Raw genomic sequence first — 14,349 nt, 5'->3', positions numbered from 1 at the left:
ACTTGGTTCAGAGCTGAGTTAAGTCCTGAATATCCTTGTTAATTCTGTCTTATTGGTCTGCCTAATATTGACAGTGGGGTATTAAAGTCTTCCACTATAATTGGGTGGGAGTCTAAGTCTCTTTATAGGTCCCTCATAACTTGCTTTATGAATCTGGGTGCTCCTGTATTGGGTGCATATATATTTAGGATAGTTAGCTCTTCTTGTTGCATTGATCTCTTTTATTTTGCTTTCCATTTGCTTGGTAAACATTCCTCCATTCCTTTACTTTGAGCCTATGTGTGTCTTTGCACATGATATTTGTATCCTGAATACAGCATACTGATGGGTCTTGACTTTTTATCCAGTTTTCCAGTTTGTATCTTTTAATTGGGGCATTTAGCCTATTTACATTTAAGGTTAATATTATTATGTGTGAATTTGATCCTGTCATTATGATGCTAGCTGGTTATTTTGCCTGTTTGTTGATGCAGTTTCTTCACAATGTCAATGTTCTTTACAATTTGGTATGTTTTTGCAGTGGATAGTACTGGTTTTTTTCTTTCCATATTTAGTGCTTTTTCCAGGAGCTCTTGTAAGGCAGGCCTGGTGTTGACAAAATCTCTCAGACTTTGCTTGTCTGTAAAGGGTTTTATTTCCTCTTTGCTTATGAAACTTAGTTTGGCTGGATATGAAATTTTGGGTTGAAAATTCCTTAAGAATGTTAAATATTGGCCCCCACTCTCTTACAGCTTGTAGGGTTTCTGCAGAGAGATCCACCATTAGTCTGATGGGCTTCCCTTTGTGATTAACCTGACCTTTCTCTCTGGCTGCCCTGGTAATTTTTTCCTTCATTTCAACACTGGTGAATCTGATGATTATGTGTCTTGGGGTTGCTCTTCTCAAGGAGTATCTTTGTGGTGTTCTCTGTATTTCCTGAATTTCAGTGTTGGTCTGTATTGCTAAGTTGGGGAAGTTCTCCTGGATAATATCCTGAAGAGTGTTTTCCAATTTGGTTTTATTCTCTCCAACACTTTCAGGTACACCAATCAAACATAGTTTTGGTCTTTCCATATAGTCCCATATTTCTTAGAGGTTGTGTTCATTACTTTTTACTTTTCATTTTTTTTCTCTAATCTTGTCTTCATGCTTTATTACATTAAGTTGTTCTTCAATCTCTGATATCTTTTCTGCCACTTGATTGATTTGGCTATTGATACTTGTGTATGCTTCACAAAATTCTCCTGCTGTGTTTTTCTGCTCCATTAGGTCATTTATTTTCTTCTCTAAATTGGTTATTCTACTTAGCCATTCCTTTAACCATTTTTCAAAGTTCTTAGCTTCCTTGTATTAGGTTAGAATGTGCTCCTGTAGCTCAGAGGAGTTTGTTATTACCCACCTTCTGAAGCCTACTTCTATCAATTCATCAAATTCATTCTCCATCCTTTTTTGTTCCCTTGCTGGTGAGGAGTTATAATACTTTGGAGGAGAAGAAACATTCTGGTTTTTGGAATTTCCAGCCTTTTCATGCTGGTTTTTCCTCATCTTCGTGGATGTATCTACCTTTGGTCTTTGATGTTGGTCATCTTTACATGGGGTTTTTGTGTGGACATCCTTTTTGTTGATGTTGATGCTATTCCTTTCTGTTTGTTAGTTTTCCTTCTACCAGTGAGGGCCCTTTCCTGCAGGTCTGCTGGAGGTTGCTGGAGGTTCACTCCAGACCCTGCTTGCCTAGGTATCACCAGCAGAGGCAGCAGAACAGCAAATATTGCTGCCTGGTTCTTCCTCTGGAAGCTTCATCACAGAGGAGCACCCACCAGATGCCAGCCAGAGCTCTCCTGTATAAAATGTTGGTGAACCCCTTCTGGGAGATGTCTCCCAGTCAGGAGGCACAGGGACCCACTTGAGGAGGCAATCCGTCCCTTAGCAGAGCTCAAGTGCCATACAGGGAGATCCACTGCTCTCTTCAGAGCTGGCAGGCAGGAACATTTAAGTCTGCTGCAGCTGCACCCACAGCTGCCCCTTCCTTCAGGTGCTCTGTTTCAGGGAGATGAAAGTTTTATCTATAAGTCCCTGATGGGGCTTCTGCCTTTCTTTCAGAGATGCCCTGCCCACAGAGGAGGAATCTAGGCAAACAGTCTGGCTACAGCAGCTTTACCAACTGTAGTGGGTTCCACACAATTTGAACTTCCCAAAGGCTTTGTTTACACTGTGAGGGGAAAACCACCTACTCACACCTCAGTAATGGCAGACACCCCTCCCCATACCAAGCTCAAGCATCTCAGGTCGACTTCAGACTGCTGTCCTTGCAGTGAGAATTTCAAGCTAGTGGATCTTAGCTTGCTGGCCTCTGTTGGGGTAGAATCCGCTGAGTTTAACCATTTGGCTCCCTGGCTTCTGCCTCTTTTCTAGAGGAGTGGACAGTTCTCTCTCACTGGTGTTCCAGGCACCACTGGGGTATGAAAAATGAACTGCTACCTCTAGCTCAGTGTCTGCCCAAACAGCCATACAGTTTTGTACTTGAAACCCAGGGCCCTATATGGTCTAGGTACCCAAGGGACTCTCCTGGTCTGTAGATTTCAAAGACCATGGGAAAAGCATAGTATCTGAGCTGGATAGCACTGTTCCTCATGGCACAGACCATCAGGGCTTCCCTTGACTAGGGGAGGGAGTTCCCCAAACCCTTGTGCTTCCCTAGTGAGGCAACACCCCATCCTACTTTGGCTCACTTTCCATGGGCTGCATTCAACCTGCCTTCTGCATTGATCTCACTAGGAGCTGCAGACTGCAGCTGTTCTTACTCGGCCATCTTGCCCTATTGCCTCCTTTATTTCCCAATACACATACGTGCCTGTATTTTTCTACATTTCCGTGCTTTGTGGGGCTGAGTGCCTAACATTGTATTATTTTTATTTTACAGAGAAGAATAATGTGTGACAGACAGAACACACTTTTAAATGAAAATGAATATTACATTTTAGACTAATATTCGGTTATTAGAATACCGTCTAATAAACTATGGGTCTTTATCAAAATGATGCCTTTAACAAACCACTGAAAGTATTTTAAAAAATATTTTCTTGGTATTATTTTAGCTTCCTTTTTTAATACTTAGTTTGACTTATAAGTTTGGGATTGAATAACAATCTGTTTCAAAAGATTAGACAGATACGTTCATACTAACATATGTACAAATACACACACACTAGCCAAAAATGTCAGCACAAATGGAAAAGCTCTTTGTTAAACACACACACACACACACACACATTTAAGCTGTTGTTTCTCTTGGTTAATTTTAAATCAACCTAGCTAGGCTATATGCTCGGTTGGTTGGTCAACAACCATTCTAGACATTACTGTGAAAGTATTTTTTAGAGAGATGTACAGTGAAATAAAATTTGAGAAAAGTAGTGTACTCTTCATATGTGGGATGGCCTTTTCCAAATAGTCAAAGTCCTTTAGATAAAATGCCGAGATTTGCCTAACTGAGGAGGAAGAAATTCTGTCTCCAGGCTGCCTTTGGACTCCAGACTACATACAACATCAATTTTGCCAGAATTTTCAGTGCTGAACTTTCCTGAAAATTAGAGACTTAGACAATTTTAAAAAGGAATTTTCTCTTTCAATATATTTATATTTGTGTTTATATTTATATGTATAATCCATACACCTATCCTACTAGTTCTGTTTCTCTGGAGAGTTATAATGCAGTTCATCACTTATTTAGTAAAATATGAAGGATTTATCAGAAAAGAAGCCTACAAAAATGCAGGAGCAAAGTCATATAGCTTCCCAATTGCATTGCCTATTAAGCCCAAACTTCAGTCTAACAGGAATTGCAAATACTCCTAGTGCAAATATCCACTGGAATGCTTGCTTGCAGCAAATTTGCACAGCCTTGTCATTACTGGTCTTCAGGCAATTTCTACTTTCCCAACAACTCTGTCAGGCAATAAAACAAAACAAACAAACAAAAAATGGCAGTGATTTCAAGTGTGATATACTAGGAGGAAGATCTATCTGTATTGCAATATAGTATGTCTTGGCCTGGCTTTTCTCTTGCCTCTGTTTTTCATAGAGCATATTGCTCCAAGAGATGGTATTCTTGGCACAGTTAGGGTTCTGTTAGAATTTTGAAAATACCAAATGTCTTGCTGTTTCAGTGTCCATTTATGCATATTTTACCCTAATAATCTCATTTCTGTTCAAGAACATGTTTGCAAACATCCAGTTCTATTTTTGAAACAAGTCTACACTCCTGAGACCACATCCTCAAAAAGAGGATACATTAGAATCAGTATCTAGACGACTGTGCCTAGGTTTCCAGTGCTCTGCAAATACTTTATTCCCTCTTCTTTTCCTCTTATCACATATATTTGCATAAATATGCTATGACTTTCCATCTGTTAATAACATTGTACTAGGACTAATGGAATAATCATGCATGTGGCACAATTTTCATTTCAGTACACCCTCTTTGGACTTACAGCAATTCAGTCTAGTTCAAAGTAATAATGATGATTTTTTTTTATAAAGGAAATTAGTCTCAAACAGAGCACAGCAAAATGCTAAAGAAGAATGAGGAAAAGGAAGAAATTTTAAACAGAGAAAAGAAGTGGGATTTTCAACTTTCTCTGAGTCTTTGCACATCTTACACAAATATCTCACTTTTATTCTCCACCTCAACTCACCTTCACTGAGGCAGCCTCAGAGTCCATAATTCATAACAAAGTAAAGGTTGAGAGATCCTAGGAATTTGGCAATCCCTTTCTGGAAAATATGCAACTTTTTCTTTTCAGTAATGACACTGAGGCTGTGACTTTTCCTTTTAAGAAAATTGAAGCTCATATGAACAACTCGAACATGCATGCCTCATCAAGCAAAAGCACAATATATGAAAATGTAAATGATCATATATTCATTTGGTAAATTAAACATGACACATTCAGGCCTATGACTTGAAAACATTGTGGTTTAAACTAAAATGAACAAAACTTACTTACAGAAGAAAAGGAGGAATTAAGAAATATGATACATAGTAAAAAATTACTTTGATTTTTTTTGATGAATGTAGCAGTAAAATATCCTTTCTTTGCCCTTATATTTTGTTTTAGTAAAAGCTCAGTACTCTATAATATAAAAACAAAAGATATGTTGTCATTAAGAATTGGATTCAAATTCTAATCATATTACACAATTATCTTCATCAAGTTAATTCAGATTTCTAAGACTTTGTAATATGTAAAATTATGGTGCTACTATAAACACAAACAATTCCTATAAGATTAAATGAAAAAGTCCAGGTAATTTTATTTGCATTCTGTCTGGTGCATGGTAGGTATTCAGTAATTATTAACTGGCTGCCTTTATTTTCCAAGCATAGTATTTTGAGAGTAATTTTTCTTTTTTAAAAAAATTTACTCAGTATTTATTTTTATAGATTTAGGGGTTACGGGAAGTTTTGTTACATGAATATATTGCATCTTGGTCAAATCTAGGCTTTTAGTGTATCCATCACCTGAATAGTGTACATTGTTTCCATTAGGTAATTTATCATCCTTTACCTTTCTCCCATTCTCCCACCTTTCCAACTCTTGAATATCTTTTATTTCACTCTCTATGTCTATGTGTGCACATTATTTAGCTCTCATTTATAAGTGAGAACATGTGGTGTTTTACTTTCTGTTTTTGAGTTGTTTCACTTAGGATAATAGCCTTCAGTTCCATCTACATTTCAATAAAAGACATGATTTTATTCTTTTTTATGGCTGAGAGTATAATGCGGTATATATATATATATACATTTTCTGTATTCAATCATCCATTGACGAACACTTAGGCTGATTCTATATCTTTGCTATTGTGAATAGTGCTGAGATTAACATGTAAATGCAGGTCTCTTTTTAATATAGTTGTTTATTTTCCTTTGGGTAGATACCCAGTACTGGAATTGATAGATCAAATGGTAGTTCCATTTTTTAGTTCTTTGAGAAATCTTGACACTGTTGCCCACAGAGGTTGTACTAACCTCTATTCCCACCAACAGTGTATAAGGATTCCCTTTTCTTTGCATCCTCACCAAAGTCTGTTATTTTTTTGACTGTTTAGTAATGAAAATTATGATTGGTATGAGATGGCGTCTTACTGTGGCTTTAATTTGCACTTCTCTGACGATTAATAATGTTGAGTATTTATATGCTTGCTCACTATTTGTACATTTTCCTTTAAAAATGTCTTCTCCTGTACTTTGCCACTTTTTGATGGGGTTATTTATTTTTCTTGTTTAGTTGTTTGGATTCCTTGTAGAATCTGGATATTAGTCCTTTATTAAATGCATAGTTTGCAAATAGGTTCCTGTTCACTCTGTTGATTATGTCTTTTACCATGCAGAAGCTTTTTCAGTTTAAGTCCATTTGTCTGGATCTGGTTTTGTTGCATTTGCTTTTGGGTTCTAATTCATGAAATCTTAGCATAGCCAGAAGAATCTTCTCTAGGTTTTCTTCTAATTTTGTTTTTGTTTTTGTTTTGAGATGGAGTTTTGCTCTTGTTACCCAGGCTGGAGTGCAATAGCGCAATCTCGGCTCACCGCAATCTCTGCCTCCTGGGTTCAGGCAATTCTCCTTCCTCAGCCTCCTGAGTAGCTGGGTTTACAGGCATGTGCCACCATGCCCAGCTAATTTTTTGTATTTTTAGTAGAGACAGGGTTTCACCATGTTGATCATGATGGTCTCGATCTCTTGACCTCGGAATCCACCTGCCTCGGCCTCCCAAAGTGCTGGGATTACAAGCATGAGCCACTGCGACCGGCCTTTCTTCTAAAATTTTAATAGTTTTAGGTCTTACATCTATGTCATGGATCCATCTTGAGATAATTTTTGTATATCCTGAGAGATATGTGACCAGTTTGATTTTTCTGGATATGGCTATCCAAATTTCCCAGCACCATTTATTGAACAGAGTTTCTTTCCCAAGAGTATGTTTTTGTTGACTTTGTTGAAGATCAGTTGCTTGTAGGTAGGGTCTTGATTTCTGGATTCTCTATTCTGTTCTATTGATCTATGTGTCTATTTTATATTATACCATGCTATTTTAGTTACTATTTTCTAGTAATACAATTTGACATAATATAACGTGATGCCTCCAGCTTGGTTCTTTCTGCTTAGGATTGCTTTGGGTATTCAGATTCTCTTTTGGCTCTATATGAATTTTAGAGCTGTTTTTTCTAATTCTATGAAAAACGATGTAGGCATTTTGATAGAAATTGCATTGAATCTATAGATTGCTTTCGAGAGGATGGTAATTTTCATAATATTCATTCTTCCAAATCATGAGCATGAGCTGTTTCTCCATTTGCTTGTGTCATCTAAAATTACTTGTGTCAGTGTTTGGTAGTTTTTCTCTGTAGAGACCTTTCATCCTACATTTTATTTTTGTTTACTGGTAACTATTATTAAAGGGAGTGACTTACTGATTTGCTTCTCAGCTTGATAGTTATTGCTATCTAGAAAAGCTGCTAAATTTTGGATGTTCATTTCATGTACTGAAACCTTACATAATTTATTTATGAAATCTGGGAGTCTTTTGGAGGAATCCTTAGAGTTTTGCAGGTATAAGGTCATACCATCAGCAAAAATTGATAATTTGACTTACTGTTTTCCTATTTGAATGTCTTTTATCTCTTTCTCTTGCCTGATTCCTCTTGCCAGGACTTCCAGTATTACGTTGAATAGGAGTGGTGAAAGTGGCCATCTTTGTCTTGTTCCCGGTCTTGGGGGAATGCTTCCAACTTTTCCTCATGCAGTATGAAGTTCGCTGGGTGAGTCTTATATGGCTTTCATTATTTGTCTTATGTTCCTTTGATGCCTAATTTGTTAAGGGTTTTTCTCACCAATTGATGCTGAATTTTATCAAATGTTTTTTTCCTCATCTACTGAAATGATCATATGGTTTTGTTTACAGTTCTGTTTATGTGGTGAATCACAGTTTTTGATTTGTGTATGAAACATCCTTGCATCCCTGCAATAAAACCTACTTGATCATGGTGTGCTGTCTTTTGATGTGTTCTTGAATTCAGTTTACTCGTATTTTGTCGAGGATTCTGGTGTCTATGTTTATCAGGGACGTAAATGTGTAGTTTTATTTTTTTTGTTGTTGTGTGCTTGTTTAGATTTGGTGTCAGGGTTATTCTGGCCATGTAGAATGAGTTAGGGATAATTCCCTCCATATTCTCAGAGTAATTTTTCTTGTTGGTATTTTAAGACAGGGATAAGAGAACTCAGTGGAATGCCTAGAACAATTTTCTATAGACTACTATAGATATTCCTCACATAGATTATATGGTCAAGTAAGTTTAGAAATGATGGATTAGACCTATTACTTTACCATAAAGCTTCTTAAAGCCTTTAATAGGCTAATTTCGAATACAAAGGAAGATATAGAATATGGTGGTTCTAATGCATTTGAACAAGCAACTCTTTGTTTTTTGAGGCTTTTGTAGGTATAAGGTTATATAGTACGTATGTTAGAATACTTTGCAAGACTATTTTTAAAATAATTGCCAAAATTCTTTTTTATGTTGACTTACTTCCAGCCTTTTGTTGATAATAATAGTTTGAGATCCTACTCATCCTTGAAAAAATGACTCAAAGATACATTTCCAGTATTTATGTCTTACCTACTACTTTTGAGAAGACCGCTTTCTTTTTTTTACTACCGATTTGAATTAAATTCCATATAGTGAGTATTTGCCAATTGTTTTCTTAAGATCCACATGCCCTCACAACATCCTGCTGCCATTCCTGTTCTTTCAACCACACACACATGTGCACACACAACTAACACATACACACACCACTAACATACACACACCACTAACACATACACACACCTGTTGCTTCCCAACGATACTTCTATGCCTCATCAAAAGTATGTGTCTCCTATTCTTTGTAAATCAAGCATCTTGGGAAAATTTATCAAAAGTTTTAAATAAACTCTTAAGTTATAAATAGAAAGAGTGTTCAGTTTCATCCCCTATTGGTATTATCAATATTGAAAAACTCATACGCTTACATCATCAATAAACTTCAGTATTAAGATCACTTTATTTGGGGCCATTTACAAAGACTATACTGAAAATACACTAAACTGAACAGACTTCCTGTTCAGGAAAATTTATTTAGAGCTATTATAGGCATGTAGAATAAAAGGATCCACTCTAACAAATGAACCACCTAGTCTTCCTTTCCCCTCCTTTCTATCGTTCCTCCCCTCTTCTCTCCCTCTGCCCTTTTTTCCTCCCTTCCTTCCTTTCTTCCTTCCTTCCTTCCCTTTTTATAATCTATAACTGTGATTATTATAAAGCCCACATTCAGCTTTTTAAAATTTTTTACTCTTTATTTCATAGATCCCTTACCTATTGAAGATTTCCCATCCATTATTTACTTTAAAGTATTATCTTCACCAAATATAAGGTCTGTGTAAAACTACAAACAAATATTTTTTAAAAGATTATTGTAGTATAATGGGAGGATACAAATTAGAGAAAGTATTATATGTTCTAGGCACTAAGATGTGTGGTTTAAGTTGGTTATTTCATTGAGTTATCAAACAATTTGAAAAGTAAAACATTACCTCTGGTTATTTACTGAGCATTAAGTATGTGTCAGATACTATACAAAACACTTTAGTTACATTAACTTATTTCGTCTTCACGACACCTTCAATGAAGTTTTAAAAATATACTCATTTTATAAATGAAAAAATAGGGCTCTGGAAAATTACAAATCTTCCTATGGCCACACAGCTAGTAAATAGAAGAGCTGCAAGTCAAAGCTAAGCAATCCAGCAAAAGGATCTGCTTAACTGCATCTTACCAGTTTATGGAAAAGCCATCATTCAATCTCAGATGAAGCTGAGTTTAAAGCCCATACACTTTCTACAACGGTCCACTAACATCCAAGGATTCAGTGCTTCTGAGTTCTTGTTTTAGCCTTGCCACTAACAACGTACTCTGGAATAAGCTGTTTAATTCTGAAGAAATCTCAGTAAACTCCCCATCAATAAAGATTCTTTGTTTGTTTTGTTGTTGACATTATTTATTTAAACCTATGCCCATCTGTTCAAACTTTAGGCTTGGGCATTTAATTGCAGGAGTACTATGTGGAAAGCTATACTTACCATAGGTATATTTGAATGGGATTTAGTATTTGAGTTTGCTGCCAGACAATAGAGGTAGAAAGACAGTTATTTTACCATTCTTTTCATATATTAAGGAAATGCATTTGGTTGCTTCAGTTCCTTATTATAATTGTTTCTATATGAAGGCTTTCCACATTCTCTTATTTATTCAGTCAGTCATTTAGTCACTCGCAGTCAAATGTATCATATATGTCCCGTGGTGTTTTAGGTCCTCAAGATACAATGGTAAAAAAGGCAAAGCCAAGCCCCTGTCTTCATGTAGCATCTTGTCTGGTGGATACCTATAGCTGGAAAAGTCTGGATATTTTATTTTATCACAGCCTTCAAAAATTATGAAATTGTGGTGAATTGTTGCTTCCCAAAGCTTGCTGTCAATTTATTTCAAATGTGGCATTACTGTGAACTGAAAAATGTTTACTTTTGTTAGTCTTTGGTTGATTCATGAGGTTTAGTAATGTAAGAAATTTCCTCTATAATTATCCAGAATGCTGTCTCAGTCAATCCAGATACTTTTTCTATGTACACTCCATAAGAGGTTTCACCAAAGTCCTCTTCTTTTCTCCTTTTCTATTTTATTACTTGCAGGCATATCATGTTTGTATTTTAGCTATTTTTTTTCATTGTCTGTATCATGGGTGGTTTTTCATTTTAAGCACAAACATTTATTTGCTCCAACCTCACTCTATTCTTCCCTTCCTCCCAAATGTTAGGTTCTGTAGTACAGAAACCGTATATTGCAGACATGTAGCTTAGTGCCTGATGTATAGTATTTGCTCAAATAATATAACATAAAGGAAAACTCTATTTAAGTGGCTGGAGTGGGTCCCAGTGAGACCACCAATCATTTTGAGAAGGAAAGTAAGATTGAAATTTTTGGAGGAAGAGTAAACCACCCAAGATATTCTAACACTTAAAATGACTGCTGCTATTGCCTTGCTGCTTTCTGTTCCCAGATTTTACCCCACCCTGTAACACCCTGTTGTTGCTGAGAGGAATTTGATTGTCAGACAGAGATAGTGAAAGGCTTTTGTCTATATCCAATCCTCAATAGCTTTTGCAGGCATAATGCAAACTTCGTGGTGCATCATGGATATTTCAAGTTCACGTGGCAAAAACAAGTCGAGAAGTGAAAAGGTAGTCAACGGGCACACAGGTGGCTGTTCTTGCTCTGTGACACCAACAACAGGTGGTTGTGATGACTTTGTGTGGTGGGCATTAGTCTACAGCAGCAACATTCTCCCTAAATTCAGACTTCCAAATAGAGATTTATGAGTCACCATTTTTCTTCTTTCATGAGGGCTCTGCTTTGTCTCTAATGTATCTGCTCCAGCTCTAAGAATGGAGAGAGGCAGCTTTTCTGGCTGGATGAATTGGCTGCATAAATGTAATCATTAAATGTTTTAAAACTGGATCTGAATTTGAAGGTGTTCGAAAATTCACATGAGGCCATTCTTTGTGTGATTTTGAAATTATTTTCAATTACAGATTAGAGCACGGCAGTGTCTGTAATATCATTTAACAAGTTATAATGTGTCCTTTTATCATTTTTTCCCCTCTGATTGAGATGGGCACACTTAAGCCGACTGACAGGTTCCTGAGTGCTGACATTCACTGCTCCGGCAAATGGGAAGGAGTACAATGATGCTGCAAATGAGTGCCAATGAAAGTGATAGATCTTTAAGATAAATTGCACACCGCTTCCAAATTGGATGTAATTGGGATGTATTCATCAAATTTTGAATTTGGACTCAATAGTAACAGGAAGTTCGTATTGAAACATTGAATAATGAACACTTATAAAATAGAAGTCAATGATTGTGTATATGCATATGAAAGAAGAAAATTCACAAAAAGTATTCAGTAGCTGGTTTTCCCAGGTCTAGAGACAATTAGTACGAAGAGCATAATACATTTATATTTTAGATACCCTCATGTATATGCATCTATGTGTGTGCATTTTGATCTCTGTATCTACTTATCTCAGCTTTTTTTTCATCTACCTACCATTAAATTTCCAAATAACTTATTGATTAACTATATTCACTGTTGGAATCCACGCCTACAAAAGAAAACAAGTTTAAATGAGAAAAGCTATTTTATACTTACTAAACTTACCCATTGAGTACTGACCTGAGAATGATGGGAAAACCAAAGAATTAGAAGAAACTAGACAGAGAATAAGATTATAGAAAGAATAGAGACACTTCATGGATGATGAAAAAAAGAAGAAATGGTGAATGGCTGCAGTGGCAAGAATACAAGAATTAGTAGTATATGATGTTTGACAGACAGATTTAGACAAATTATGGTGGTCATTGAAGGAGTCTGGATGTTATTCAGTAGGTCTGTTAGATTGTCTTAAATATTTGCATCGCAGAATTACAGGATTACAAGGGTTTATAGAGATATGCATGATGAAATTACATGACAAAATTACTATGGTATACAAGAACAGTAGGTCATTTCTTCTACATACACACACATGTGAACACACACACATATATATACACACAAACACAGGCAGTCTATAGCTGGTAACAAAAATTCTATTGCCATCAGAGACCTAAATTCCACATCTTCTGCATATGATTTATGTTTGATCTTGTCCATTCCAGTGATAAGTTAGTATCTCCCTTTCACCCTTTCAGAAAGGGGTAAAGGATGGTTTTATCTGCTATTTAAATATATTTCCTGGAAGTTTTACAAACCACCTTTATCTATGTTATTATAGGTAGAACATAACCACATCTATTTGGGAAAGGAATTAGAAAGGTAATGTTTGTTCTACTCAGTCACATAGCCAGGTAGGAATTTGAGTTGTATTGCTGTAGAAGAAAATTGGAGTGGCTAATGCAAGAAAAATAGTGACTTCTGCAATAAGAGGACATAAAAAATGTCATACTATACAAGATAGAATATTTTCTTATAAGTAATAAATTTAATTGAAGGAGCAGAACCCTCAAGAAGGGAGACTAGTTAAGATGCTCTTGTAACCGTATTTAGTTCCAGTCTAGGACAGTGGGGGTCAAAGACTCAACAAATTGAAGTTCACTCAACAGGTGGATATAACAGTATTTAGTAATTCTCTGGCAGCTTTTAAACCATTAAAAGACTGAAGTTGACTCTATTCTCAGTTTTCTGGGCCAGATGTGATGGTGCACTTAGGAGAATAAACATGGGAAAAAGTTTGATTGGAAAAATTGAACTGAGAAATGAACAAGAGGCATTTGTGTATACTAAATATTCAGGTATTTAGGATGCAAAGATAATAGATACAAATGCCCTGCCTTAAAGGAGAGTCTGAATTTAGTAGTAAGCAATACTTACTTGAGTGTGAAAGATTTTCTTTTTAATAGATACATATACCTTCATCACACAATTAAAAACTTTTTGGCTCTCAATTTTATATTTAGACAATGGGTATACTTTCTTCTTAAAAGTATTTTTCTGCCTTTCTGTAATTTTTAACTTTTTTTCTAATTACTTTCTGCTTCATGTCAGCATGTGATTTGATTGTGCTCTTTTTGAGATTTTTTTTAATTGCTGTGGTATATACTTAAGTAATTGGTCTTCTGTAGAAATACACAAGAAAGCTAACGTTCTGAGCTGTTGACATTTTAAAATGTCCTGATTTTAACTAGATCTTGAAGTTCAGGTTCTAAATTATTTTGCAATTTGACAACAGTGAACTACTGTCTAGCACACAGAATTTTTAATTTTAAGTCATTCAAGTTTTCTTATTTTTTTCTTCCTTTCTTTCCTTTTTCCCTCCCTCCCTTCCTTCCTTTTTTCTTTCTTTTTCTTCTTTTCTTCCTTTTCTTTTTTCTTTTCTTTCTTGTTTCTTCCTTCCTTCCATCTTTCCTTCCCTTCTTTTTTTTTTTATTTTGTATAAGGTCACACAAACTAACCTCTTCCTAGCTTTCCATACACTGCCTAAAAACTTAAAATTATCTTTACAATACTAAGCTTTCTTTAACATAAGCCTAAGTACAGATCTGAGCTGGCTGATCCTATTGGACACTGGAGATAATTTTTTCAATCTAAAGACAGAATTTTCTTTAACTTGAGAACACTTTATTCTATTTGTATGTCTCTCCCTCTTTTTTATCTATTCTTTTATTGTAAAACTTCATTTAGAGACCATTGAAGCTTCTCAATCAATTATTCTAA

The 14,349-nt window shown here is 35.7% G+C and overlaps 1 protein-coding gene across 42 annotated transcripts in view; it reads left to right on the top strand.

Annotated features, from left to right (window-relative positions):
* The window catches only part of LRRC4C (leucine rich repeat containing 4C), a 1,379,884-nt gene that overhangs the window by 1,005,666 nt on the left and 359,869 nt on the right, over positions 1–14,349 (top strand). For 36 of the 42 annotated variants that reach the window (XR_013523383.1, XM_035264275.3, XM_054240777.2 and 33 more), the window contains one exon: positions 7,689–7,798. The exons of the other annotated variants lie outside the window; for them this stretch is intronic. The gene's annotated coding sequence lies outside the window, so the exon portion shown is untranslated. The remainder of the gene's footprint in view (positions 1–7,688; positions 7,799–14,349) is intronic. 42 annotated transcript variants of the gene reach the window in all.

The sequence above is a fragment of the Callithrix jacchus genome, chromosome 10, assembly GCF_049354715.1.
Source record: "Callithrix jacchus isolate 240 chromosome 10, calJac240_pri, whole genome shotgun sequence".
NCBI lineage: Eukaryota > Metazoa > Chordata > Mammalia > Primates > Cebidae > Callithrix > Callithrix jacchus.
This window is presented reverse-complemented; position numbering and strand designations above follow the sequence as displayed.